The following is a 27,614-nucleotide window of genomic DNA, read 5'->3' on the forward strand; positions in this document are numbered from 1 at the left end:
TCAGCTTCTGTTTTGTTTTAAAATCAGAATATAAACATTACTGTATCATGAAATTAATTGTAACCAAAAAATACACAGAGAAAAGATGAAATACGTGCAATAATAAGTTGTGAGGGCGGGAGCGGCCAGGACACCGTATACCGGGCATTGTGGACGGATGGGTCCCGGGCCACGCCCACCGCAATCAGAGCCGCCCCGCCCACTATGGGATAAATCCTGGGACGCACAGCTGGTTGTCATGGTGATACATCAGCGTTTACCCGCGGAGTGCCCGCCTCGTCCAGACCGGAGCAGCCCGGGATGTTGTGCAGCCACAGAGCGGCCGGATTCTCTGCTCCGCACTGACACCGACCGGCATCTCCCCGCAGACACCAGCACAACTGGAGCCGGCAGGTACCGGAGCTGGAGTCCTGCACTGGGGGAAACTGCACTGTGGTGGGGCTGTGCGGTGTATAGTGTGCGGTGTATAGTGTGCGGTGTTATAGTGTGCGGTGTATAGTGTGTGCGGTGTATAATGTGCTGTGTGCACAGTGTGTGCGGTGTATAGTGTGCTGTGTGTACAGTGTGTGTGGTGTTGTTGTGTGCTGTGTGCACAGTGTGTGCGGTGTATAGTGTGCTGTGTGTACAGTGTGTGTGGTGTTGTGTGCTGTGTGTACAGTGTGTGCGTTGTATAGTGTGCTGTGTGTACAGTGTGTGCGTTGTATAGTGTGCTGTGTGTACAGTGTGTGCGTTGTATAGTGTGCTGTGTGTACAGTGTGTGCGTTGTATAGTGTGCTGTGTGTACAGTGTGTGCGTTGTAGTGTGCTGTGTGTACAGTGTGTGCGTTGTATAGTGTGCTGTGTGTACAGTGTGTGCGTTGTATAGTGTGCTGTGTGTACAGTGTGTGCGTTGTATAGTGTGCTGTGTGTACAGTGTGTGCGTTGTATAGTGTGCTGTGTGTACAGTGTGTGCGTTGTATAGTGTGCTGTGTGTACAGTGTGTGCGTTGTATAGTGTGCTGTGTGTACAGTGTGTGCGTTGTATAGTGTGCTGTGTGTACAGTGTGTGCGTTGTATAGTGTGCTGTGTGTACAGTGTGTGCGTTGTATAGTGTGCTGTGTGTACAGTGTGTGTGGTGTGTGGTGTTATTGTGTGCTGTGTAATAGTGTGCAGTGTTATGGTGTTAGTGTGCAGTGTCGTACTGTGCAGTTTTTTAGTGTACAATGCGTGCTGTATTATAATGTATGGTCTGTGCGGTGTTAGTGTACAGTGTGTGCGGTATTATAATGTACAGTGTTAATGTATAGTGTGTGTGGTGTTATAGTGTATGGTGTGTGTGGTGTTATAGTGTACGGTGTGTGGTGTTATAGTGTACGGTGTGTGGTGTTATAGTGTGTGGTGTTATATAGTGTGTGGTGTTATATAGTGTGTGCTGTTATATAGTGTGTGCTGTTATATAGTGTGTGGTGTGTGCTGTTATATAGTGTGTGGTGTGTGCTGTTATATAGTGTGTGCTGTTATATAGTGTGTGGTGTTATATAGTGTGTGGTGTTATATAGTGTGTGGTGTTATATAGTGTGTGCTGTTATATAGTGTGTGGTGTGTGCTGTTATATAGTGTGTGGTGTGTGCTGTTATATAGTGTGTGGTGTTATATAGTGTGTGCTGTTATATAGTGTGTGGTGTTATATAGTGTGTGGTGTTATATAGTGTACGGTGTGTGCTGTTATATAGTGTACGGTGTGTGGTGTTATATAGTGTGTGGTGTTATATAGTGTACGGTGTGTGGTGTTTATATAGTGTGTGCTGTTATATAGTGTGTGTGCTGTTATATAGTGTGTGTGCTGTTATATAGTGTGTGTGGTGTTATATAGTGTGTGGTGTTTTATAGTGTGTGGTGTTTTATAGTGTACGGTGTGTGGTGTTTTATAGTGTGTGGTGTTAGTGTACGGTGTGTGATATAGTGTGCGATGTTGTAGTGTACGGTGTGTGGTGTTATAGTATATAGTCTGTGTTATAGTGTGCGATGTAGTGTACTGTGTGTGGTGTTATAGTATACAAGGTGTGTTATAGTGTGCGATGTTGTAGTGTACGGTGTGTGTGCAGTGTTATAGTGTATGTACATTCTTACACCCTATGATGTGTGCAGTGTTATAGTGCATGTACATTCTTACACCCTCTGATGTGTGCAGTGTTATAGTGCATGTACATTCTTACACCCTATGATGTGTGCAGTGTTATAGTGCATGTACATTCTTACACCCTATGATGTGTGCAGTGTTATAGTGCATGTACATTCTTACACCCTATGATGTGTGCAGTGTTATAGTGCATGTACATTCTTACACCCTATGATGTGTGCAGTGTTATAGTGCATGTACATTCTTACACCCTATGATGTGTGCAGTGTTATAGTGCATGTACATTCTTACACCCTATGATGTGTGCAGTGTTATAGTGCATGTACATTCTTACACCCTATGATGTGTGCAGTGTTATAGTGCATGTACATTCTTACACCCTATGATGTGTGCAGTGTTATAGTGCATGTACATTCTTATACCCTATGATGTGTGCAGTGTTATAGTGCATGTACATTCTTACACCCTATGATGTGTGCAGTGTTATAGTGCATGTACATTCTTATACCCTATGATGTGTGCAGTGTTATAGTGGATGTACATTCTTACACCCTCTGATGTGTGCAGTGTTATAGTGTATGTACATTCTTACACCCTCTGATGTGTGCAGTGTTATAGTGCATGTACATTCTTACACCCTATGATGTGTGCAGTGTTATAGTGCATGTACATTCTTACACCCTATGATGTGTGCAGTGTTATAGTGCATGTACATTCTTATACCCTATGATGTGTGCAGTGTTATAGTGCATGTACATTCTTACACCCTATGATGTGTGCAGTGTTATAGTGCATGTACATTCTTATACCCTATGATGTGTGCAGTGTTATAGTGTATGTACATTCTTACACCCTCTGATGTGTGCAGTGTTATAGTGCATGTACATTCTTACACCCTATGATGTGTGCAGTGTTATAGTGTATGTACATTCTTACACCCTCTGATGTGTGCAGTGTTATAGTGCATGTACATTCTTATACCCTATGATGTGTGCAGTGTTATAGTGTATGTACATTCTTACACCCTCTGATGTGTGCAGTGTTATAGTGCATGTACATTCTTACACCCTATGATGTGTGCAGTGTTATAGTGCATGTACATTCTTATACCCTATGATGTGTGCAGTGTTATAGTGTATGTACATTCTTACACCCTCTGATGTGTGCAGTGTTATAGTGCATGTACATTCTTACACCCTATGATGTGTGCAGTGTTATAGTGCATGTACATTCTTATACCCTATGATGTGTGCAGTGTTATAGTGTATGTACATTCTTACACCCTCTGATGTGTGCAGTGTTATAGTGCATGTACATTCTTATACCCTATGATGTGTGCAGTGTTATAGTGTATGTACATTCTTACACCCTCTGATGTGTGCAGTGTTATAGTGCATGTACATTCTTACACCCTATGATGTGTGCAGTGTTATAGTGCATGTACATTCTTATACCCTATGATGTGTGCAGTGTTATAGTGTATGTACATTCTTACACCCTATGATGTGTGCAGTGTTATAGTGCATGTACATTCTTACACCCTATGATGTGTGCAGTGTTATAGTGCATGTACATTCTTATACCCTATGATGTGTGCAGTGTTATAGTGCATGTACATTCTTACACCCTCTGATGTGTGCAGTGTTATAGTGTATGTACATTCTTACACCCTATGATGTGTGCAGTGTTATAGTGCATGTACATTCTTACACCCTATGATGTGTGCAGTGTTATAGTGCATGTACATTCTTACACCCTATGATGTGTGCAGTGTTATTACGCAGCAGGTTTCGCAGCCGTGTAGAGAAGTCTTTGGCGAAAAACACCAACACGCTGCAATTTAATATAAAATCTAACCAATTTCTAGTGTAGTTTTCTCTGCCAAGAGGTCCCGTTAGTCTTTCTATCAGGGGTGTACATAGAGATCATAGGGCCCCATAGCAAAACATCTAATTGCCCCCCCCCCCATCCTTTTAAAAAAGAATAAATAATTATTTGGTTGGGACACATAAGAGCATATCTCACAACTTTGCTGCCCTTTAGGGGGCGATTTTCCTCCTATTGAAGCCCCTAGATTCCCCACTCATTGCACCCATAAAGTATGATGCCAACAAAGTGCCCCACAAACACTGTATGATACACCCATAATGAATTCCTCCACAGTACTCTCTACACGTAAAGTATGGTGACCCTCAACATACGATGATCCCCCCATCCCCAACTATTACCCCTTCACACACACCCCTCTATACAGTATAATGGGTCCTGGTGCAAGATATGGATTAGTCCCCCCATCCCCTTCAAACCCCTCTGCATTTTGGTCAGATGTTTGGGCCCTTCTAGCTTTCTACATACTATAAAGACATGTGTTGCACTACCCACCCCTTATTCCCCCCTCTATCTACTAATGTCCCTAATCCTCGACCCTTTCCAGGTATATTTATGTCCCCCCCATCCTGGTATATATGTCCCTCATCTTGGGCCCATTCTGGTATATCTGTGTCCCACCCTGGTATATATGTCCCCCGCCCTGATATACAGCATATATGTCCCCATCCTGGCATATATGTCAGCCATCCTTGTATATATGTCCCCATCCTGGTATATATGTCCCTCATCCTTGGCCCATCCTGGTATACATTACAGTTCAAAAGTTTAGGGTCACTTAGATATTTCCTTATTTTTGAAAGAAAAGCACATATTTTTTTTCAATGAATCTAACATTAAACTAAACAGAAATCCACTCTATACATTGTTAATGTGGTAAATGACTATTCTAGCTGCAAACGTCTGGTTTTGAATGCAATATCTACATAGGTGTATAGAAGCCCATTTCCAACAACCACCACTCCAGTGTTCTAATGGTACATTGTGTTTGCTAACTATGTTAGACGGCTAATGAATGTCTAGAAATCCCTTGCAAACCCTTGTGCAAGTATGTTAGCACAGCTGAAAACAATTTTGCTGATTAGAGAAGCTATGAAACTGACCTTCCTTTGAGCTAGTTGCGAATCTGGAGCATTACATTTGTTGGTTCCATTAAACTCTCAAAATGGCCAGAAAACTTTTATATGAAACTCGACAGTCTGGTCTTGTTCTTAGAAATGAAGGATATTGCATGCGAGAAATTGCCAAGAAACTGAAGATTTCCTACAACGGTGTGTACTACTCCCTTCAGAGGAGAGCACAAACAGGCTCTAACCAGAGTAGAAAGAGAAGTGGGTGGCCGCGCTGCACAACTGAGCAACAAGACAAGTACATTAGAGTCTCTAGTTTGAGAAATCAATGCCTCACAGGTCCTCAACTGCCAGATTCATTAAATAGTAGCCGCAAAACGCCAGTGTCAACGTCTACAGTGAAGAGGTGACTCCAGGATGCTGGCCTTCAGAGTGGCAAAGAAAAAGCCATATCTGAGACTCGCTAATAAAAGGAAAAGATTATTATGGGCAAAAGAACACAGACATTGGACAGGAAGATTGGAAAAGTGTTATGGACAGACGAATCGAAGTGTGAGGTGTTTGGATCACACAGAAGAACATTTGTGAGATGCAGAACAACTGAAAAGATGCTAGAAGAGTGCATGACACCATCTGTCAAGCATGGTGGAGGCTATGTGATGGTCTGGGGTTGCTTTGGTGCTGGTAAAGTGGGAGATTTCTACAAGGTAAAAGGGATTTTGAATAAAGGGTACTTTACATGCTGCGACATCGCTAGCGATCTCATTAGCAATGTGAAATTCCAGATTGCAAGTGCGATCTTTCGAGATCGCACATGCGTAAAATGACCTATGTGCGATCTCGAAAGATCGCACTTGCGATCTAGAATTTCACATTGCTAACGAGATCGCTAGTGATGTCGCAGCATGTAATGTAGCCTTAAGGAAGGCTATCACTCCATTTTTACATTTTGAAATGCCATACCCTGTGGACAGCGCTTGATTGGAGCCAATTCATCCTACAACAGGACAATGACCCAAAGCACACCTCCAAATTATGCATGAACTATTTAAGGAAGAAGCAGGCAGCTGGTATTCTATCTGTAATGGAGTGGCCAGCCCAGTCACCAGATCTCAACCCTATTGAGCTGTTGTGGGAGCAGCTTGACCGTATGGTACGCAAAAAGTGCCCATCAAGCCAATCCAACTTGTGGGGGGGGGGAAGCATGGGGTGAAATATCTCCAGATTACCTCCGCAAATTATCAGCTAGAATGACAAAGCTCTGCAAAGCTGGAATTGCTGCAAAGGAGCATTCTGTGCCGAAAGCAAAGTCTGATAGAGAAAATTATTATTTCAAGTAAAAATCTTTATTTCTAACCTCGTCAATGTCTGGACTATATTTTCTATTCATTATGACACTCATTTGATAAATAAAAGTATGATCTTTCATGGAAAAGACAAAATTTGTCTGGGTGACCCCAAACTTTTGAACTGCAGTGTATATGTCCCCATACCCCATCCTTGGCCCATACTGGTATATACAGCTCTGGGAAATTTTAAGAGACCACTGCAAAATTTTCAGTTTTTCTGATTTTTCTCTTTGTAGGTATATTTTTGAGTGAAATGTAAATTGTTCTTTTATTCTATAAACTACTGACAACGTCTCCGAATTTCCAAGCAATACATTTTGTATTTATTTTCTAAAAATGAGAAATTGTCAAAATAACAAAACAATGCATTGCTTTCAGGCCTCAAATAATGCGAAGAAAACATAGTTGTTTCTAAAGGATTACAAACTTACTAATAATGTTTTAATTCAGGAACAGTTCAGAAATCAATATTTTGTGGAATAACCATGATTTTTAATCACAGCTTTCATGCGTCTTGGTTGCTTTCCACCAGTCTTTCATACTGCTTTTAGGCGACCTTATGCCACTCCTGGTACAAAAATGTAAGCAGTTCTTCTTTGTTTGATGGCTTGTGACTATCCATCTTTCTCTTGATTACATTCCACAGGTTTTCAATGGGGTTCAGGTCTGGAGATTGGGCTGGCCATGACAGAGTTTTGATTTGATTTTTCCTTCATCTACACATTAATTGTCCTAGCTGTGTGGCATGGAACATTGTCCTGCTGGAAAATCCAGTCCTCAGAGTTGGGGAACATTGCCTGAGCAGAAGGAAGCAACTGTTTTTCCAGGATAACCTTTGTTTTTTTCATTCCTATTACATTTGGGATATTACTAGCACTTGTTTTGCCATACAGCTTGTTCTATTGCAATAGGATTGTGAAGACCACAGCAGTGTTTTTTATACTTTCCCTCGTTAAGTAAGATTTGGCTCAGATGATCACCTAATCAGACGCACATTAAGTAGAATGAGGTGCACTCTGGTTGGAATTCAACTGATACTGGAATATAATGGCTGTCAGGCATGTAGAGAAGATGATTTTTATAAAGCTGTGCAGTGGTCTCTTAATTTTTTTAAGAGGTGTATGTCCACATAATGGGCCCTTCATGGTAGATAAGTTCCCTGTTTTGCATCTAAAAACTCCCCCAACATTCTACTCGCCTTACTCTGCTCCCCTGCCGCCCGGCATCGGTTTCTATAGCCGGTGCAGACGTCGGCAGCTGACGCCGACATGCCTGTGACTAGGGGCGCATGACAGTGACATGCGTCTCTAGTCACGGCCACGCCGACTTTAGCTGCTGTTCTCTGATTGGCCAGTTGCGTGTATATTGCAGGTACCCGACATGTCTACGCTTCGCTATATGCTTCAGCTGAATGTGCAGCCCACCTAAACGTACCAAGTACAAGTAACTAATGTAAAACCAAAATCCTGGCTTCTACACCTGTTGGTATAAGTGCAATATGTACATGCACATTCACACCTAGGATAGAAACAATTCTAACATGGCTGTGCATCTAGTCTTTGTAGTTTTCCATGGGCAGGTGTGAGACAGTCAGAGCTAGGCCATACTTAGCCTTAGGCTATGTGCGCACGTTGCGTCGGAGTACCTGCAGTTTATTCTGCACGTTTTCCTTCCCTTGGTTTTTGACCAAATGGCTTTTGACCATTTTTTAGCGCTAAAAACGCATGCGTTTTTACCGCGTTTTTAGCGCTTTTTACCCGCGTTTTCACCTGCGTTTCTGCAGATGCGTTTTTTAGATCAAGACACTGAGAAATAAAGTTGAATTAGTCAAAAAGAATGAAAAAAGAGAAAAAAAGTATAAAATTAACTTTTAATAAAACTATATGGGAAATTATCAATGTTAATGAAAAAATAGTGGTTATGCACATTTTATGAGAAAAATAGGTGAAGTTTCTAATTTTTTAACATTTAAATTTTCGGTTATTCTGTGTGTGTAAAGGAACATTAGAACCCATTAATTTTTGTCCAGAAAAGCATGTGTTTTTGGAGCCAAAAACGCAGTGGAAAAGCAGGTAAAAAGCATGAAAAACGCGGGAATTGTGTTTTTCGTTGCGTTTTGCCATTTCTCATTGACTCCAATATTAAGGAAACGCTGCAGAAATGGCAAAAACAACTGACATGCTGCTTCTTTTTCAGCATGGTTTTTGACCACAAATATGCAAATTAAACGCTGCAGAAAAAAAAGCAAAGTGCAGACAGGATTTCTGCTTTTCCCATAGACTTTGCTGGCAATCAAAAACGCATGCGTTTTAGCGCAAAAACGCTGCTGCTAAAAACGCTGCAGAAACGCGGAAAAAAACGCAACGTGCGAACATAGCCTAAAGGCCCCTTTACACGCAACAACGTATCTAACGATATATCGCTGTGGTCACGGATTCCGTGACGCACATCCGGCATCGTTAGCGACGTTGTTGCGTGTGACACCAACAAACGGCCGTTAACTGTGCTTTCACTCAGGTTACTCGCAGCCACAGCTGCAGTCCTCCACCTGAGAGCGGTGGCCGCGAGTAACCTCAGTGACAGCACAGTTGATCGCGCAACTCACTTCAGTTGCTGCATGGAGCTCACAGGAGCGGCGGTGTTCTACTGCCGCTCCTGTCAGCTTCCGATTTAGCAGAGCTGAAAGCGTCGTGGGACCTCGCGTGGATTACATCGGACCTGGAGGTGTTTTTGAGGGGTTAATAAAGTGGTAAAAGAGGGTGTTTTTTTTTTTTTGTTTTTTTTTTTTTTTTTTCTTTCTTTCCAAATACAGGATTTTTTGGATGTGTGTGTGTTTATTTTCTTTAACTTACAGGTTAATCATGGAAGGTATCTCGGGGAGACACCTGCCATAATTAACCTAGGATTTAGTAGCAGCTATGGGCTGCTGCCATTAACTCCTTATTACCCCGTTTGCCACCGCACCAGGGCAATTCGGGATGAGCCGAGTAGAGTCCCGGGACTGTCGCATCTAATGGATGCGGCAATTCAGGGCGGCTGCTGGCTGATATTGTTAGGCTGGGGGCTCCTCATAACGTGGAGCTCCCCATCCTGAGAATACCAGCCTTCAGCCGTGTGGCTTTACCCTGGCTGGTATCCAAACTGGGGGGGACCGCACGTCGTTTTTTTAATTATTTTTTTTACTGCTCGATATAGACACGCGGCTGTGATTGGTTGCAGTGAGACAGCTGTCACTCAGCGTGGGGGCGTGTCTGACTGCAACCAATCATAGGCGCCGGTGGGCTGGGCAAGCAGGGAATATGAGATGGATTAATGAGCGGCCGGCTTTTTCAAAAGATGAGAAGCCGCCACAGTGTGAACACCGTGCAGCGCCGCACCGGTGATCGTGGATCGGTGAGTATGAGAGAGGAGATGGGAGGGAAAGACCGACATGGACAGAGAGAGAGAGAGACCGAAAGACCTGTGTTTATTATGTTAAAAAGAACATGTGGATCGCAACAAAAATGCAGTGCAAAACGCACTGCTTAGCATTTTGGTAGCGTTTTTCTTCAACTCCTTGATCAAAAAGCATCGTGCGCACAGATTTTGCATGATTCTCATAGACTTTGCAGGGGAACCAAAACGCATGCATTTTGATAATGTGATGCTGCTGCTCAAAACGCTGCAGAAACGCAAAAAAAACCTGCAACGTGCACGTGCACACATGGCCTTACTCAGGTATGAGACCCCGTGCCTGATTCCCCCTACCCCCTGGGTGCTACATATACACCTACACATTGCACTTATACCAACTGGTGTGCCAGCCCATGATTTTGTTTTTTCTATAATTAAAGGTTTGGGTTTTTTCTCTCTCTGTTCACGAAATATTGAGCGTTTGCTAACACTCTGGGTACCTAGGGCTATCAGTATGGTTTCTTCCTCTGAACGTAGATGGTGTTTTGCTTTGAAAGATGTTTTTAGAGCTTTTAAAAAGTTGCTCTATTTTGGCACAAAATTACATCATTGCCTTATCTGCACTTCTAAATAGGCTAGAAAAGGTTCCTAAAGTCATAGCCAACGCCTGCAAATCCTTATTATTTTATACAATTATATAGCTTGATTTTCTCAGTGTTTATGTAATTTTTTTTTATTTTACCTATATTCTAGAAGTCACTTGTTAACTTATTAATATTTGTAGAACTAACATGAGGGTTTTTTTTTTAATTATTTTTACCGTGAGAGCTACATTTGTTACATGAAGCCTTCTGTTCTAGATTATCTATCTATTATATATAGTGTTTGTGTGTGTGTCTAATATATAATTTATTTTATTTTTTTTCGGTTCTCAATATAGTTTTTTTATTTTTCCATCAATATAGCCATGTGAAGGCTTGTTTTTTGTTCAAAGAGTTGTACTTTTGTTTGAACGACAGCATTCATTCTGCCACAGATTGTTCTGGAAAATGGGCAAAAAATTCAAAGTGCAGAGAAATTGCAAAACTAAAGTGCAATTCCACAATTTGTGTGGGTTTTTTTTTGTTTTTTTTTCATATTTACCATGTTCACTATATGGTAAAACTTACTTGGCAGTGTGATTTTTCCATGTCCGTGAAAGTTCATATATAGCAAACATGTTTAGGCTATGTGCGCACTAGAAAAGTGATTTTTCTTAAGAAAATTTCTTGAGAAACTTCTGGGAGTTGAAGATTACCGCACCTGTGGTAAAAAAACCGCACCAAAACCGTGGGAAAAACGCATGCGTCTTTGCTGTGATGTTGCCGCAGTTTTTCCGCAGGTTGGTCCCTGTGGTTTTTTTATGCTGTAACTGCAATAAATAATATAGATAATCGATAGATAGACACATCATGGATAGATGAATAGATAGATGAGAAAGACCTATATAATGTTCCACTACCCCCTGCATATTCTAAGCTGGCACCCTTTAGTGACTTTCATGTGGCACTAAAGGGTGCTTAGCCTTGTATTTAGCCAAAAAATAAATAAATTAAAAAAAAACTACGTGAGGGCCCCCCTATCTTTTGTAGCCAGCTAGGGTAAAGCAGATGGCTGCAGCCTGCAGACCACAGCTGGCAGCTTTACCTTGGCTGGTAATCCAAAACAGAGGGCACCCCACGCTGTTATTTTACATTAAATAAATAATTTAAAACAAAAAACGTGGGTTCCCCCTAAATTGGATCACCAGCCAAGGTAAAGCAGACAGCTGTGGTCTGGTATTCTCAGACTAGGGAGGTCCACTGTTATTGGACACTCCCCAGCCTAAAAATAGCAGGCCACAGCCGCCCCAGAAGTGGCGCATCCATTAGATGTGCCAATCCTGGTGCTTCGCCCCAACTCATCCCGTTGCCCTGGTGTGGTGGCAAACGGGGTAATATATGGGGTTGATGCCAGATGTGTAATGTCACCTGGCATCAAGCCCTGGGGTGATTGATGTCACGCGTCTATCAGATACCCGACATCACTAACCCAGTCAGTAAGAAATAAAAAATAGACAAACAAAGTTTTATTTGAAAAAACACTCCCCCAAGAACAATCAATTCCAGGTCCGGCGTAATCCAATAAGGGGGGTCCCACGATCATTCATACCATAGTCACTGTCCCAGTCAATGACCCTGGGTGTAGGCTTACGTTTTATGGCCATAAATACCAACAAAAACCTCATATTTTTTTGTTTGTACAGGATACAGCCAGGCCCCTTTCTGTTGGGCCCTGCATTGTAGAGTGTCTGTCCGTGCATGATATACAGTGGAGTACGGCTTGGCAGCCCGCCTGATCTAATAGAAGGGCGTTACCTAATAGGCTGCGGGTTTGTGACTGTGTCATCTGCATGTGAACAGCGCTCTATGCAAGCCACTTGTGTGCAGTTTTATCATCCAGCAGTCACCTCCCCTCCATTCCATGAAGGTGTGTGTGTGATCTGCTTCTCCTGCACCTGTGATGCCTCCACTTAGTGGGGGTTTAGCTGTATCCTGCTAGAGCATCAGTTTTTGGCCAGGGCGATGTACACACTGCAGCCCAACTTGCTGTGAGTAATACTTGATTTTTGGAGGACATTATCCTCTTTTTGTTGCTTTTTTTTATAGATGAGATCATTACCTGCAGTGACGATCTCCTGCACTGCTGACGTCAGCGCTGTCACTGACTTCTGGACCCGCCACGTTCTCAGCAGTATCGCGAGAGCCTGTAACGTCACCGCTAGTGACAGTCTCGGGCCGCCCGTGAGACGGGCATAGAAGGCAGTGACAGCGCTGACGTCAGGAGTGCAGGAGATCGTCACTGCAGGTAATGATCTCATCTAACCTCCTGACAGCAGCGCTCATCATCCCCGCGGCTGCCAGCACTGCAGCGTGAGAAGCTGCCGATACTGCGGGCAGACACTGACACGGCAGTGCAGGCAGCCGCGGGGCTGGAGCAAGACACAGACTGCACGGGCACCTGGAGGTCACACAGAAGGGCTTCTGTGCGGTGTCCAGGAAGTGTGATATGTGTGTGTTTACTCTCTGCTCTGATTGCTCTTCCTGTCATAATGACATCACTACCCTGCAAAACGCAGGCAGTGATGAACATTACCGCGGCTATACCGGGGGTATACTGCACATCATTTGCTACCTGCGGTATACCCGCGGTATTTCGCGATTACATTACAGTGAATGGAGTGAAATTCCGGGGGTATTCCGCAGGTACCTGCGGAAAATAATGGACATGCACATTTTCTCAAGAAAGAGTGTGTGAGCGATAATACCAAATGTAATACTCCTGCTCCCCATTCACACCTGAGACCTTGTAACTAGAGATGAGTGAACCTGTGGAAGTTCGGTTTGATGGGTTCAGCTGGACTTTACCTAAAGTTTGGTTTGGGACCTGGACTTGACCTGAACCTCATTGGAAGTCAATGATTGGGGCAAGTTGGGTCTCCACCCACATGCAAACAGCCATAAACAGAGCACTTCTGGGGTAGGGAGAACTGGGTTTTTGCATTTTATTTTTTGTTTTAGTTTCTGTGCACACTACATCTGATTTTTACCTCCAGTGAGAGCCATTCAAACTCTGCAAGCGGCTTCCACTGGGCCGAGCACTGAGTGTACCCAAGCACAGCGATGCTCGCATAAGTGGTTAGCATATGTAAAGCCCCCGAACTCTGAACTCCATCACTGATTGATTTTTTTTTTCTGGGAAGGGGGGTGAAATCTGTGTTCGGTACAAACACTAAAGTTCGTATCCGATCATCTTTACCTGTAATACTAATGAGTCACATGTCCCTAGGTTGGGAAAATGGCTAATTGGGCACAATTTTGCCATTTTCATTTAGAGGTGTACTCACTTTTGTTACCAGCGGTTTTTACATAAATGGCTGTGTATTAAGTTATTTACAGAGTACCAAATTTACCCTGTTATACAAGCTGTACACTGACTACTGTACATTGTATCAGTGTCAGATCTTCAGCGCTGTCCCATGAAAAGATATAATAAAATACTTATAAAAATGTAAGGGATGTACTCACTTTTATGATATACTGTATGTATATAAAACAAAATTCCATTAAATAGAAAAAAAATAATCAAGGCAATAAAAATGCCCACATACACCCACAATACAATATATGATTATGGCAGACCCACACATTTTAGTCGGTTAGCAATATACATCAGACTCTTCTATGAAGGCAAATGGTGAGGAAAAAAGGATCAAACATTTTGGATTTCATCATCCCTAATACTATATTATGGGAGCTGCAGAGGTGTCTGTGAGCAGCTTATTTCCTTGTCCCTATGTAAATAGCTTGGCCACAGTGCTATAAAGGGTGCTTTACACGCTGCGACATCGCTAGCGATTGCTAGCGATGTCGCAAGCGATAGCACCCGCCCCCGTAGTTGGTGCGATATGTGGTGATCGCTGCTGTAGCGAACATTATCGCTACGGCAGCGTCACACGCACATACCTGTTCAGCGATGTCGCTGACAATCCCTCCTCCAAGGGGGAGGTGCGTTCGGCGTCACAGCGACGTCACTAAGCAGCCGCCCAATAGCAGAGGAGGGGCGGAGATGAGCGGCCGGAACATCCCGCCCACCTCCTTCCTTCCTCATTGCCGGTGGACGCAGGTAAGGAGATGTTCGTCGTTCCTGCGGTGTCACACATAGCGGTGATGCTGCAGGAACGACGAACAACCAGCGGCATGCACAATCACCAATATTATGAAAAGGAACGACGTGTCAATGATCAACAATTTTTGCCGTTTTTGCGATCGTTGATCGTCGCTCCTATCTGTCACACGCTGCGATGTCGCTAACGCCGCTGGATGTGCATCACAAACACCGTAGCCCCGACGATATATCGTTAACGATGTTGCAGCGTGTAAAGCACCCTTAACTTGGTTTGCTGATTCCTGGGGAAGGCAAGCCCAAGAACCATGTACAATGCACTTAAGTCAATGCTGTCCATCTTCTATCATCTTGGTTGTTGCTTATGCCGTTGTGGACATGAATTTGTAATCAGCTGCTGCGCTCTGCATAAGCAGTGACCGATAGAAAGCTCAGTTTGCTATACTAAATCTTCTCATTTGTAAGGGGTACTTCTCACATAGCGAGATCGCTGCTGAGTCACGGTTTTTGTGACGCACCAGTGACCTCATTAGCGATCTCGCTGTGTGTGACACTGAGCAGCGATCTGGCCCCTGCTGTGAGATCGCTGCTCGTTACACACAGTGCTGGTTCATTTTTTGGACGTTGCTCTCCCGCTGTGAAGCACACATCGCTGTGTTTGACAGCGAGAGAGCAACAATCTGAATGTGCAGGGAGCCGGCGTCTGGCAGCTTGCGGTAAGCTGTAACCAAGGTAAATATCGGGTAACCAAGCGAAGCCCTTTGCTTGGTTACCCGATATTTACCTTGGTTGCTAGTGTCCGCCGCTCTCAGGCTGTCAGTGCCGGCTCCCTGCACAAGTAGCCGGAGTACACATCGGGTAAATAAGCAAAGCGGTTTGCTTATTAACCCGATGTGTACTCTGGCTAGGAGTGCAGGGAGCCAGCGCAAAGCGGTGTGCGCTGGTAACCAAGGTAAATATCGGGTAACCAAGTGCTTGGTTACCCGATATTTACCTTAGTTACCAAGCGCAGCATCGATTCAACGCGCCGCTGCTGGCTGGGGGCTGGTCACTGGTCGCTGGTGAGATCTGACTGACAGCTCACCAGCGACCATGTAGCGACGCAGCAGCGATCCTGACCAGGTCAGATCGCTGGTGGGATCGCTGGAGCGTCGCTAAAGTGTGACGGTACCCTAAGGAGGTAGACTGTTGCTGTTGCAGTCCTTCCCTTGAAGACCCCAGTCGCGTTATTGTATTGTAATGTGAATTGTGTCCTGCGCCTTTTGTAGATATTATGTTCATTGTATTATGTGTTTCTGTATAATCTTCAGCAAGGTTGTGTGGTTCAGCTTGATCTATATTGCATAAATCGTTTAGTTGTCACACTGTAGGATAAGAGATTAAAGGGGGCTTTACACGCTACAATATCGTTAATGTTTGATCGTCGGGGTCAAGTTGTTAGTGACGCACATCCGGCGTCATTAACGATATCGCAGCGTGTGATACTTACCAGCGACCTTAGGCGACCTCAAAAATGGTGAAAATTGTTCACCATGGAGAGGTCGTCCCAAACTCAAAAATCGGTAAGGGTTGTTTAGCGTTGTGGTTCATCGCTCATGCGGCAGCACACATCGCTATGTGTGACACCGTGTGAGCGAGGAACGTCTGCTTACCTGCCGCCGGCCACAATGCGGAAGGAAGAGGTGGGCGGGATGTTTACATCACGCTCAGCTCCGCCCCTCCGCTTTGATTGGCCGGCCGCTGTGTGACGTTGCGGTGACGTCGCTGTGATGCCGAACGTCCCTCCCCCTTAAAGGAGGGATTGTTCGGCAGTCACAGCAACGCCGCCGACCAGGTAAGTACGTGTGACGCTGCCGTAGCGATAATGTTCGCTACGGCAGCGATCACAAACAATCGCATGCGCGACGGGGGCGGGTACTTACACGCTCAGTATCGCTACAAATTGCTAGCGATATCGCTACCTTGTAAAGCCCCCTTAAGTGTTGTGACTAGCCCACAATGGTAGAGGTTTGCTGATAGAGAAAGTGATGGTTCCTTAAAGAAAATTAGTGAAGACTCACTGCAAGACAGAAACACTCGTATAGTCTGCAGTTCAACGAGGCTGCATGCAGTGAGTGATCTGTGGTAGGAGAATACTTGATCCTATAGTGTTGACCAAGACACCGAATATAAGACAACGATAAGGCTAGAGACTGGCTAACAAACTGGCCCCAGGCAGAAGGGCACAGAGGACTATAACAATAATGCTCCATGAGCGTAGTCTCCTTTTCCGAACAGGGTCTCCATATGCTTCCAAGAGTGTAAGGCTATGTGCGCACGTTGCGTAAATACATGCAGTTACGCTGCGCTTTGTAGCGCAGCGTAACTGCATGCGTCCTGCGTCCCCTGCACAGTCTATGGAGATTGTGCAGGGGCCGTGCGCACGTGTCGTTTTAGAGCGCAGCGCTTCGGCTACTGCCGAAGCGCTGCGTAAAAAGAAGTGACATGTCACTTCTTTCCTGTGCTTTGCCGGCAGCTCCTGCTCTGTCTATGGCAGGAGCTGCAGGCAGAGCGCATGGAATCGGCTTCACTACGGACATTTCTGCAGCGATTTAAAGCGCACATGTGCTCTTCAGATCGCTGCAGACATTTCTGCAGTGAACTGTACGCAACGTGCGCACATAGCCTAAGGCTCTTCTTTAGCCATAGGCTACTTTCACACATCCAGTTTGAGTACTGCGGCTCAATCCGGCTGTGAAACCTATGTAACGGATGCGGGGAAAACACCGCATCTTTTGCATAAGTTTTTACATGCGGCCCATCCGTTTTTTCCCGGTTGCGGCACGCTACTGTGCATGCGCAGTGGAAGAAACTGCATGCATTGAAAAATGCGCCGCAGCGGCCAGATACGGCGCGATGCGTTTTTTTTGCCGGAGCAAAAAACGTGTCAGGGAACGTTCCATCCGGCCGCCGCATCGGCTAAATCTGCCGCATGCGACAAAAAATGGACGGAACGCAAGTCAGTGTGGCGTCAATGCTGGAAAAAACTAAACCGGCGGCAAAAAAAACTGTTTTGTTTTTTCAGCAGAGCGCCGGATTGTGCTGCACTGCTACAACCGGATGTGTGAAAGTAGCCATAGCTGCATAACTTCTCACCCTCTCTCTATGAGGATTCTGGATGTGGGGCCGCAGGAAGGTAAAGTGACCATCACAAATTGGACTGTAGCTTTGGGCTGGGTTGTGCTAGGACTCATAAGACCATGATTGGAAACAACCCAGTGGGAACTGAGAATGTGTCTTAATATGCTTTCAACAATAGAAACGTGCTGGAAGATATGTGTCCGCTATCTGGTGTATAAAGTTGTTTTGAAGATGAAACATTGAGTAAAAAAATACTGTTGTTTGAAATGGACTGGTGATCTCCATGTGGAAAAGAGTTGTCATTTGGTCCTGGCCAGTGGCCATCAGTGGCAACATCTGGCCTGCACGAGTGAACGGCCCACCCTTCACAAGTCCACACACCCAACCACTAGCTGTTTTTTCATTTAGCATGCTGAAGGGTCCAGAGAAAATCCCACGACCATGACTACCACCCCATGCTACTCTACACTGCCTATGCAGAGCACAGCAGCCGCCTGTTGTGCTTTGCATAAACCGCTCTAGGCAGATGTGCCGCCCCGCAACAGCCGATGGGCTGCTCGGATTCGGATCCGCAGTGGTTCGAAGGGTCTCCGGACCCAAGGCGGGATCGCGCAGCCGCTCGAAATGAAAAAGGGGTAAAGATATTTACAAAAGGGGGGTGAAAGGATTGGATAGTGTTTGTGACACCACCCACGGGTCGTGGTAAGGCGGGATACCACCGCTGCTGCATTTGGGGGAGAGCTCCAGGGATCAATGGGATGGCAGCTTGTGATGTTAACCCCTCCGTGGGCAGGGGAATGGTGTCCCGGGGCTTGGTGATGGTTGGCTGGGGACCCGTCAGGGGTAGAGGGGCACAATGTACTCACACAGTCCAGAGATGCTGACACTGACACCGGGTAAACCAAAGTCTTGAATGTCTTGCAACCTTTGGGTGAGCACGCTGGGTCCATGCCCTTTTGGCGTTGCTGGTTGGTCTGAAGCCTTGTCCCTTGGCACTGTGCTTTCTCTGTGTGAATCCCTTTTGCCTGAAACTACTTGGGTCCAGCTCACCTGCGTGGCTAGCAAGGTGAGCTTGCTCTCTGGGTTCACGCTTGGGATTTTCTAGACGGTTTTGGGAAGTCTTATCCCCCCTCGTTGCGCTAGTACCCCAATTTTGGAGCGGGTGGAGAACGGTTCGTGAAGATTCCGTCCTCATCGGGTGAATTACTGGGCTGCATAAAGCTCCTTCCCAGCCTAGGGTCCGCGTACCGCGTCGTGCCCTGACCCCTGCCCGGTTGTAGCACAAGGCCGCTGGTCTGCCTTCCGTGGCAGTACCGTGCCCCCTGTCACTACCCCCTGCGACCGGGGTTCCAGCTCCTTCCAGGCCAGGCCAACGTCTGGCATCTCGGACGGGTACAGGAGCCCAGCTCCACAGCGTGACCTTGTCCTGTCATGGCTCACTGACTCTCTCCGACTACTCTGACACTTCTGGCCCTCCTTCTACCATCCCCCCATCTGGGTGGCCCTATTCCCCTCAGGCCGCCCAATGGGTGTTTGGTGGGTGTGGTGCAGTGTGTTTCTCAGGATTAAGGTATACCTGTTGGTAGCAACACCAAAGGGACAGGACCCGTAACCAAGGAGGAGCGGGTACCATGGAGAAGGGCAGATTGCACGGCACCCTTGTGACGACCTGATAGGCCAGGGCGTCACACAGACACTTACTTTGCGCTCCAAGAAGTAGCAGCGTTTGCTGGAGCCGATGACTTGACGAAGAAGGTCAGCTTTATGGAGGTGTAACTCACCAACCGCTTTTTTGCCTTGGTTAGCCAAGTGTGCATGTCCATGGTGGAGTTGGGTATTTAGACTGCAGAGCCAACACACAAAAAAGGTGGTAGTGCCAATGTGAGCTAAGGAGCCTCTTCTTTTATGAATTCCAGGGGTCCTTTTCATGGTAAATATTCATAAATCAATTTAGACATTTACTAATTGTGATTTATTACATGTCCAAAAACTCATACCAGCGTGAAATGAATTTCCTTAGCAATAATTGTGTTCCTATGTATACAGATAACCAGACAAAAGACACAGAGGATCTTACCTTCTCTACCTGTGTGCATCACATCACATTATATTATATAACTCATTTAATATGCTAAAGATATTTTCCTATGAAGCACTGCCTTGAGAATAAGGCTTCATATTGGGCGGCACGGTGGCTCAGTGGTTAGCACTGCAGACTTGCTGCGCTGGGGTCCTGGGTTCAAATTCCACTAAGGACAATATCTGCAAGCAGTTTGTATGTTCTCCCCGTGTTTGTGTGGGTTTCCTCCGGGTTCTCTGGTTCCCTCCCACACTCCGAAGACATATGTGACGCCCTGGACTAGCAAGGTAGTCACAGGTAGACCCCCTGCACAAACACCAGCCCCTAATAAGGTGACAGCAGCCAACCTACAAAACCCTTGTCACCTCTCTCAGTGCTCAATGGTCACACCAGGTGATTGGCCACGCCCACGGAGGAGTCCAGAGGGCCTGAGACAGGTAAAAGTGTGCAGTTCCCCGTAGGGAGCACAGTGTTGAGTAGTTCAGTCTGTACAGTGGAGTGGAGTTCAAGTGCAGCAGGCCTGTGGGTTCAAGTCTGCAGCAACAACACTGACCGGTGCCGGGGTCGTAGCCCTGGTACCGTGGCAAGGAGGCAGACGGTGGTTGCCGCCTGCAGGAGCCGGGAAGACGGCTGGTGGAACCGTAAGGGACCGGGACAGGGTAGTGGCCCGCCGGTACCGAAGCGGGGAGCCAACTGGAAACCAGAGCACCAGGAGGGGTACTCAGACCCAGAACGAGGTCCAGAAGCCACTGGACCACGTCTAATTCACTGATTCAGGTCTGGACCTTAGGTCCTTTCCCGTCCCAAGACCAGAAAGACAGCAACAGCCCACTGAGGGGGATAGAAAGCCACCGCACATGCAGAGAGATCCCACGGGCCAGCGCCTGCGGGCAAACGGGTTCCCCGACACACATCAAGCCAGCATAGGCAGTCAAGTTCTACCACAGAGGTGCAGGAGAAAGGCGGGAACCACCAACCTGAGAAAGGGGCAGAGCGCAGCCGGCTGCGGACACCAACCACCATCCTTTTTGGTTTACCAGAGACTCCGGTGTATCTGTCATAGTGAGTACAACAGTGCCCTCGGGCCGCGCACCGCACCACACCATCTTGCCCGCACCTCACAACCACCTGCCCACGGAGGGGTCAACACCAGGCTGCATAACACCATCCCCGGGAGCCTAGTTAACGTCAGCGGTGGTGTCCACATTCACCACAACCCGTGGGTGGCGTCACGAACTTACACCTTTAAACTCCACGGCCTCAGCCGTGAACCTTCCCCACCAAAATCCCTACACGTAGCGCCAACTCCCTTTTTAGAGCGACGTGACCCCCGGGTCCGGGAGGAGCTCGAGCCACCCACCGACTAGCACGGACCCGAGCGGCTCGGCAGCCGGCCGAGCCCCGGGGCGGTACACATACGGATGGGAAATGTAGATTGTGAGCCCCAATGGGGACAGCGATGATCTGTAAAGCGCTGTACTCCAATGTTATACTCTACTGACCAGTGCTTTCTTTCTCACACTGATTGTGCATGAGGAAAAAAAGTGGAGCATGCTGCGAATGGCATGTGAAACATTGGACTGCATTTGGATACTATCCGAGTACAGTCCGATTAACGCCAACACAGATAATGGAGAAATTAAGTTCTCTACATTCTCCTCACACACGAGAGAATCTGATCATGGAAAATGCTCTCTACATGTACTATACTGCTTTCTACATGTACTATACTGCTCTCTACATGTACTATACTGCTCTCTACCTGTACTACATGTACTATACTGCTCTCTACATGTACTATACTGCTCTCTGCCTGTACTACATGTACTACTATACTGCTCTCTGCCTGTACTACATGTACTATACTGCTCTCTACCTGTACTACATGTACTATACTGCTCTCTACCTGTATTACATGTACTATACTGCTCTCTACCTGTATTACATGTTCTATAGTGCTCTCTACCTGTACTACATGTACTATACTGCTCTCTGCCTGTACTACATGTACTATACTGCTCTCTGCCTGTACGACATATACTATACTGCTCTCTGCCTGTACTACATGTACTATACTGCTCTCTACCTGTATTACATGTACTATACTGCTCTCTGCCTGTACTACATGTACTATACTGCTCTCTGCCTGTACGACATATACTATACTGCTCTCTGCCTGTACTACATGTACTATACTGCTTTCTACCTGTACTGCATGTACTATACTGCTCTCTACCTGTATGACATATACTATACTGCTCTCTGCCTGTATTACATGTGCTATACTGCTTTCTACCTGTACACCATCTGCTATACTGCTTTCTGATTGCGATATTTATTGCACTGCTCTCTACCTTTTGCTAGGACCTGCACCATTTTATCCTTTCTGTACACTCTTTCCCAGGTTCCATCAGCTGATTTATATTGTTTACATGTGAGAACTTGCTTTGTGTGTATTCGTTTTGTGATTCATTTTCTTTACTCTTATTTTATTTTATGTTTACATTTTTCGATCTTCAGAACCAATTAATAGTTGCGGTCTCAAGGTGCAATGTTTTCAATTTGCAAGGTCGACTCTGATCAAATTAATATTGTAACCTTAGAGATTTATATGCATCTCAAAAGGTTGAGCATTGCTGAGGATTAAAAGTATACATTTATTTTTTAAGCTTTATAGAGTAGAAGAAAGCATGTTTCAGTCCATGCCATTATACCCATGGTATCTGATAAGATTAAAAATGTATGTGCCATGACATTTATAGGCCTTCAATTCATCTGAAATCCCATTCACAGCTGTCAGTGAAGCTGGAGGTACCAGTGTCAGGTTGAGCTGTAAATTCTTGTGACCTCCCAGCAATCCTGCTAGTGTAAATCAGGGTTTCACGCTGAGGATTTTTAGCTGAGAACTTCACATTATTCCAGTGCTTTTTATTAAACAGGTCAGCGTTTCTGCTAGTATAGGCTCTAACTGAAGAAACTGATACAATTTTCCTAAAACATACCCTTAAAGGGAATATGTCAGCAGATTTTTGCTATCTCATCTGAGAGCAGCACGAGTTAGGCAAGGAGATTCTGAATCCAATGGTGTATCACTTAGATTACTGGCTGAAGCTTTTTTGAAAGAATCTGAATTTTTAGGCTTAGTTATGTAGCAGAGTGCAGAGGGTTGTTCCCGCTCACACTAGGTTCTCAATAGAAACTGTACATTGACTGTTAGGTGTCAAGCACAGCAGGGGGTGTGCTGGACTGCCATAGTGAGTTTCTAGTCTTGTAATGATAAGGATCCTGCTGGTTAAACAAACATAGCAAATAAACAAAAGATTGGACTATGATAAAACAGGCATGCCTGAACTTTCTGTATTAACCCTTGCAGCATGCTGGCCTCAGCTTACATAGCAAATACCTGCTGACAGAGTCCCTTTAACCCCTTCACGACCTTGGACGGATCTATCCGTCAAGGATCGTGTCCCGTTAAGCCCCGCCCCCTGCCGCGGGCAGGCGGCGTGGATCGGCACACATATCAGCTGTTTTCAACAGCTGACATGTGTGCCTGCTAGCCGCGGGTGGAATCGCTTCCACCCGCGGCCATTAACCCCTTAAATCTTGCTGCCAAAGTCTGGCAGCAAGATTTAAATGCGCGCGGCCATGTTTGTTACTCACCGCCGCCCCCACCGGAAGTCACGTGTGTTATCACGTGACTATCGGTGGTTGCCATCGTAGCACAGGGTCATGTGATGACGCCTGCTGCTACGATGTTTCACTTTCATTTTCCCTCGGCCGAGAGCAGAGGGAAAACCAAAGTGACTGAATCTGCTGATTACAGCGGTATTGCTGTGATCAGCAGATAGCGATCAGCAATCGGATTGCTGATCGCTATAGCCCCCTAGGGGGACTAGTAAAATAAAAAAAAAAAGTAAAAAAAAAAGTTTTAAAAAATAAAAAAAAAAACAAAAAACCTAAAAGTTCAAATCACCCCCCTTTCCCCCCATTGAAAATTAAAGGGTTAAAAAATAAATAAATATACACATATTTGGTATCGCCGCGTTCAGAAATGCCCGATCTATCAAAATATAAAATCAATTAATCTGATTGGTAAACGGCGTAGTCGCAAAAAAATTCCAAACGCCAAAATTACGTTTTTTGGTCGCCGCAAGTTTTACGCAAAATGCAATAACAGGCGATCAAAACGTAGCATCTGCGCAAAAATGGTACCATTATAAACGTCAGCTCGAGACGCAAAAAATAAGCCATCACTGAGGCATAGATCCTTAAAAATAAGAACGCTACGTGTTTCGGAAAATGGCGCAAAACGTGTGCCACTTTTATTGGACAAACTTGTGAATTTTGTTTAACCCCTTAGATACAAGTAAACCTATACATGTTTGGTGTCTACAAACTCGCACCGACCTGAGGCATCACATAGATACCTCAGTTTTACCATATAGTGAACATGGTGAATAAAATATCCCAAAAACTATTGTACGATCACACTTTTTTTGCAATTTTTCCGCACTTGGAATTTTTTTGCCGTTTTCCAGTACACTATATGGTAAAACTTATGGTTTCATTTAAAAGTACAACTCGTCCCGCAAAAAACAAGCCCTCATATGGCAAGATTGATGGAAAAATAAAAAAGTTACGCCTCTCGGAAGAAGGGGAGCAAAAAACAAAAACGCAAAAACGGAAAGTGCCCGGGGGCTGAAGGGGTTAAAGAGAATCTTCTAATCTGATTCATGATATCCGAACCACCAGCAGCATGAATCAGACACTGGCTGGGCTATTACAGCTGCTTGTGCTTTACTCTTAAATGCATCAGTATTTTAGAAAAAATCGAGTCCCTGATCCATTCAGACTGGCACTTTGTACTTGTAGAGCATTATTAATGAAGGGAGCGCTGGAATAAGATGCATAAAATTCATGAGGAAGTGTGCACCTCTTAAAGGAAATCTGTCACCCACTTTGACCTTTTTAAACTCTTAATATGGGCATACAGGTTATAGACTGCTGAAAAATGGCCCACCTTTATGTCTCATATCAGATGCCTTGTTGTGGATAAATCATCTTATATCACTTTATGTAAATGAGCTCTTCCAGGCTATGGGGCGGATGCTGCCTGGAAGATAACTCCGCCTCCAGATATTTTAAATAAAAGGGGTTTTACCAGTGTGATGTGTGATGGCCGCTCTCTGCTCTCACTGCAGAGCTGTGTGTGATTATAACTGACATTTCTGCAGGATCCTCTCAGCTTCAGCCTCCAGCTTGCAGACAGTGTGTTGCAATATTGTTGCAATGAAGCAGAGCCCAGGGAGCTGCAAATAATGTGTTTGAAAGAAGACACATTTCCTTTCTCCAGTTCTGTGTCAGTCACTTGTCTCACACTGGTAACGCCCCTTTTATTTAAAATTATCTCTGGAGGCGGAGTTATCTTCCAGGCAGCATCCGCCCCATAGCCTGGAAGAGCTCATTTACATTAAGTGATCAAAGATGATTTTTCCACATCAAGGCATCTGATATGAGACATAACGGTATGGATTTTTTAAGCATTCTATAACCTGTATGCCAATATTAACGGTTTAAAAAGGTCAAAGTGGGTACAGATTTACTTTAATGATTTTGAGGCATCTTTCAACTGCCATGTGCCACCGCCAGACGTCTGTGCATGAATTTTGTTAGGTAAATTATAATGAATTTGAGCATCCTTGGTCATGCCCCATACTGCCTAAACACTGCCCAATTTTGACAAAGTGCAAACATCAAAAGTCCTAACTAGTGATGAGCGAGTACTAAAAAGCTCGGGTGCTCGAAGCTCGGGCCGAGCCTCCCAAGATACTCGTGTACTCGGCCCGAGCAACGAGCCCAATGTTATCCTATGGGAGACACGAGTATTTTTGTGAAATGACCCCCCGGCAGCATGGAGAAACCCTAAAAATGTCACAAAAGTCTCAGAAGAGTGCTCAAATGACATGGCAACAGCATGGGGAAGACCCCTTGAAGCATTTATCACTGAAAAGTCACAGCTGTGAACAATTTTGTCCGCGTTTTACGCCATTTTTACGGACTCACCAGAAAAGCTTCCAAAATGACCCCAAAATGATTTTTCATGGCGGAAATGTTAAGGGCACATACCCAATAGTGAGATAGAGCTGGTGTATGTTACTTTTTGAGATTAATACATGAAAGATTTTACGTGAAAACATTGTGTGGCACTCCGATGTCCCTGAGAAGAGACGTACATGAAGGCCTCTTGAGTCTAATGTGCCCATTTTGAGGAAGTGAGTCTTTGTAGTATTTTCCTTTGCCAGGGCAGTCCAAAATTGTGAGGTTCACCAATGCCCCTGCATACAGACGTGCATGATGGCCTGTAAACCTGAAGTGCCCATTGTAAGGAAGTGGGTCTATTGTAGTATAGCCCTTAGGCAGGGCAGCCAAAAATTGGGAGGCTCCACATTGTCCCTGGATAGAGACGTGCATGATGGCCTGTAAACCTGAAGTGCCCATTGGAAGGAAGTGGGTCTATTGTAGTATAGCCCTTAGGCAGGGCAGCCAAAAATTGGGAGGCTCCACGTTGTCCCTGGGTAGAGACGTGCATGAGGGCCTCAAAACATTAAGTGTCCATTGTCAGGAAGTGGGTGTATTATAGTATAGCCCTTAGGCAGGGCAGCCAAAAATTGGGAGGCTCCACATTGTCCCTGGATAGAGACGTGCATGATGGCCTGTAAACCTGAAGTGCCCATTGGAAGGAAGTGGGTCTATTGTAGTATAGCCCTTAGGCAGGGCAGCCAAAAATTGGGAGGCTCCACGTTGTCCCTGGGTAGAGACGTGCATGAGGGCCTCAAAACATTGTTCCCATTGCAAAGGAGCGGGTCTCCTGTCGTTGTAATGTCCATTCTGCAAAGAATGGGCGAAAAAATTTACCACTGGGGGTATACCTGAAACAAAGGCCTAAGTATTGCAATTTGTAACGGTCATCATGGTGGCGCATGAGGAGAAGGAGGAGCAGTCCAGCGATTATCCAAAGTCCAGAAGTGTGTACCCATGGGTGAGTGGAGGTACATGGCAAACTTTAAATTCCGCTCTCATTTGCTGGTGGTGTGGTGAAGTCTGGCCCAATCCAACCCTTGTTCATCTTGATCAGAGTCAGCCTGTCAGCATTTTTAGTTGACAGGCGGGTGCGTTTATCTGTAATGATTCCACCTGCGGCACTAAAAACACGCTCTGACAAAACGCTAGCAGCAGGGCAGGCCAGGACTTCCAAGGCGTAGAGAGCCAATTCATGCCACGTGTCCAGCTTGGATACCCAATAATTGTAAGGCACAGAGGAATGTCGGAGTACAGTTGTTCGATCTGCAAGGTACTCCTTCAGCATCTGGGCAAACTTAGGATTTCTTGTGGCACTACCCCGCACCTCAGGGGCTGTGGTACGTGAGGGGCTGAGAAAACTGTCCCACATCTTAAAGACTGTTCCCCTACCTCTGGCGGATTGGACTTGTGCCTCTCTCGGCTGTACGCCTCGGTTGTCCAATGATTCCTGACCTATGCCGCTAGCGTTTTGTGAGGGGAATGCTTTGCCTACTTCCGTGACTATGGCCTTCCGGAACTGCTGCATTTTGGTTGACCTCTCCTCCACGGGAATAAGAGACAAAAAGTTCTCCTTGTAGCGTGGGTCTAACAGTGTTACCAACCAGTAATGATTGTCGGCCAAGATGTTCTTAACGCGAGGGTCACGAGACAGGCAGCTTACCATAAAGTCAGCCATGTGCGCCAGACTCTTAACAGCCAGGACTTCAGTAGCCTGACCAACAAGATGACTGAACATGCTGTCCTCCTCCTCCTCCTCCTCCTCCTCCTCCTCATCTACCCTGTCCTCTGGCCAGCCACGCTGAACCGAGGATAT

The 27,614-nt window shown here is 45.5% G+C and overlaps 1 protein-coding gene across 1 annotated transcript in view; it reads left to right on the top strand.

The window, feature by feature from the left end:
- The first annotated feature begins 242 nt into the window (after positions 1-242).
- NSUN7 (NOP2/Sun RNA methyltransferase family member 7) overlaps positions 243-27,614 on the top strand; it is a 102,631-nt gene continuing 75,259 nt past the window's right edge. The window contains exon 1 of the mRNA XM_075333909.1: positions 243-393. The gene's annotated coding sequence lies outside the window, so the exon portion shown is untranslated. The remainder of the gene's footprint in view (positions 394-27,614) is intronic.

This window comes from Anomaloglossus baeobatrachus, chromosome 1, assembly GCF_048569485.1.
Source record: "Anomaloglossus baeobatrachus isolate aAnoBae1 chromosome 1, aAnoBae1.hap1, whole genome shotgun sequence".
In the NCBI taxonomy this organism is placed as follows: Eukaryota; Metazoa; Chordata; class Amphibia; order Anura; family Aromobatidae; genus Anomaloglossus; species Anomaloglossus baeobatrachus.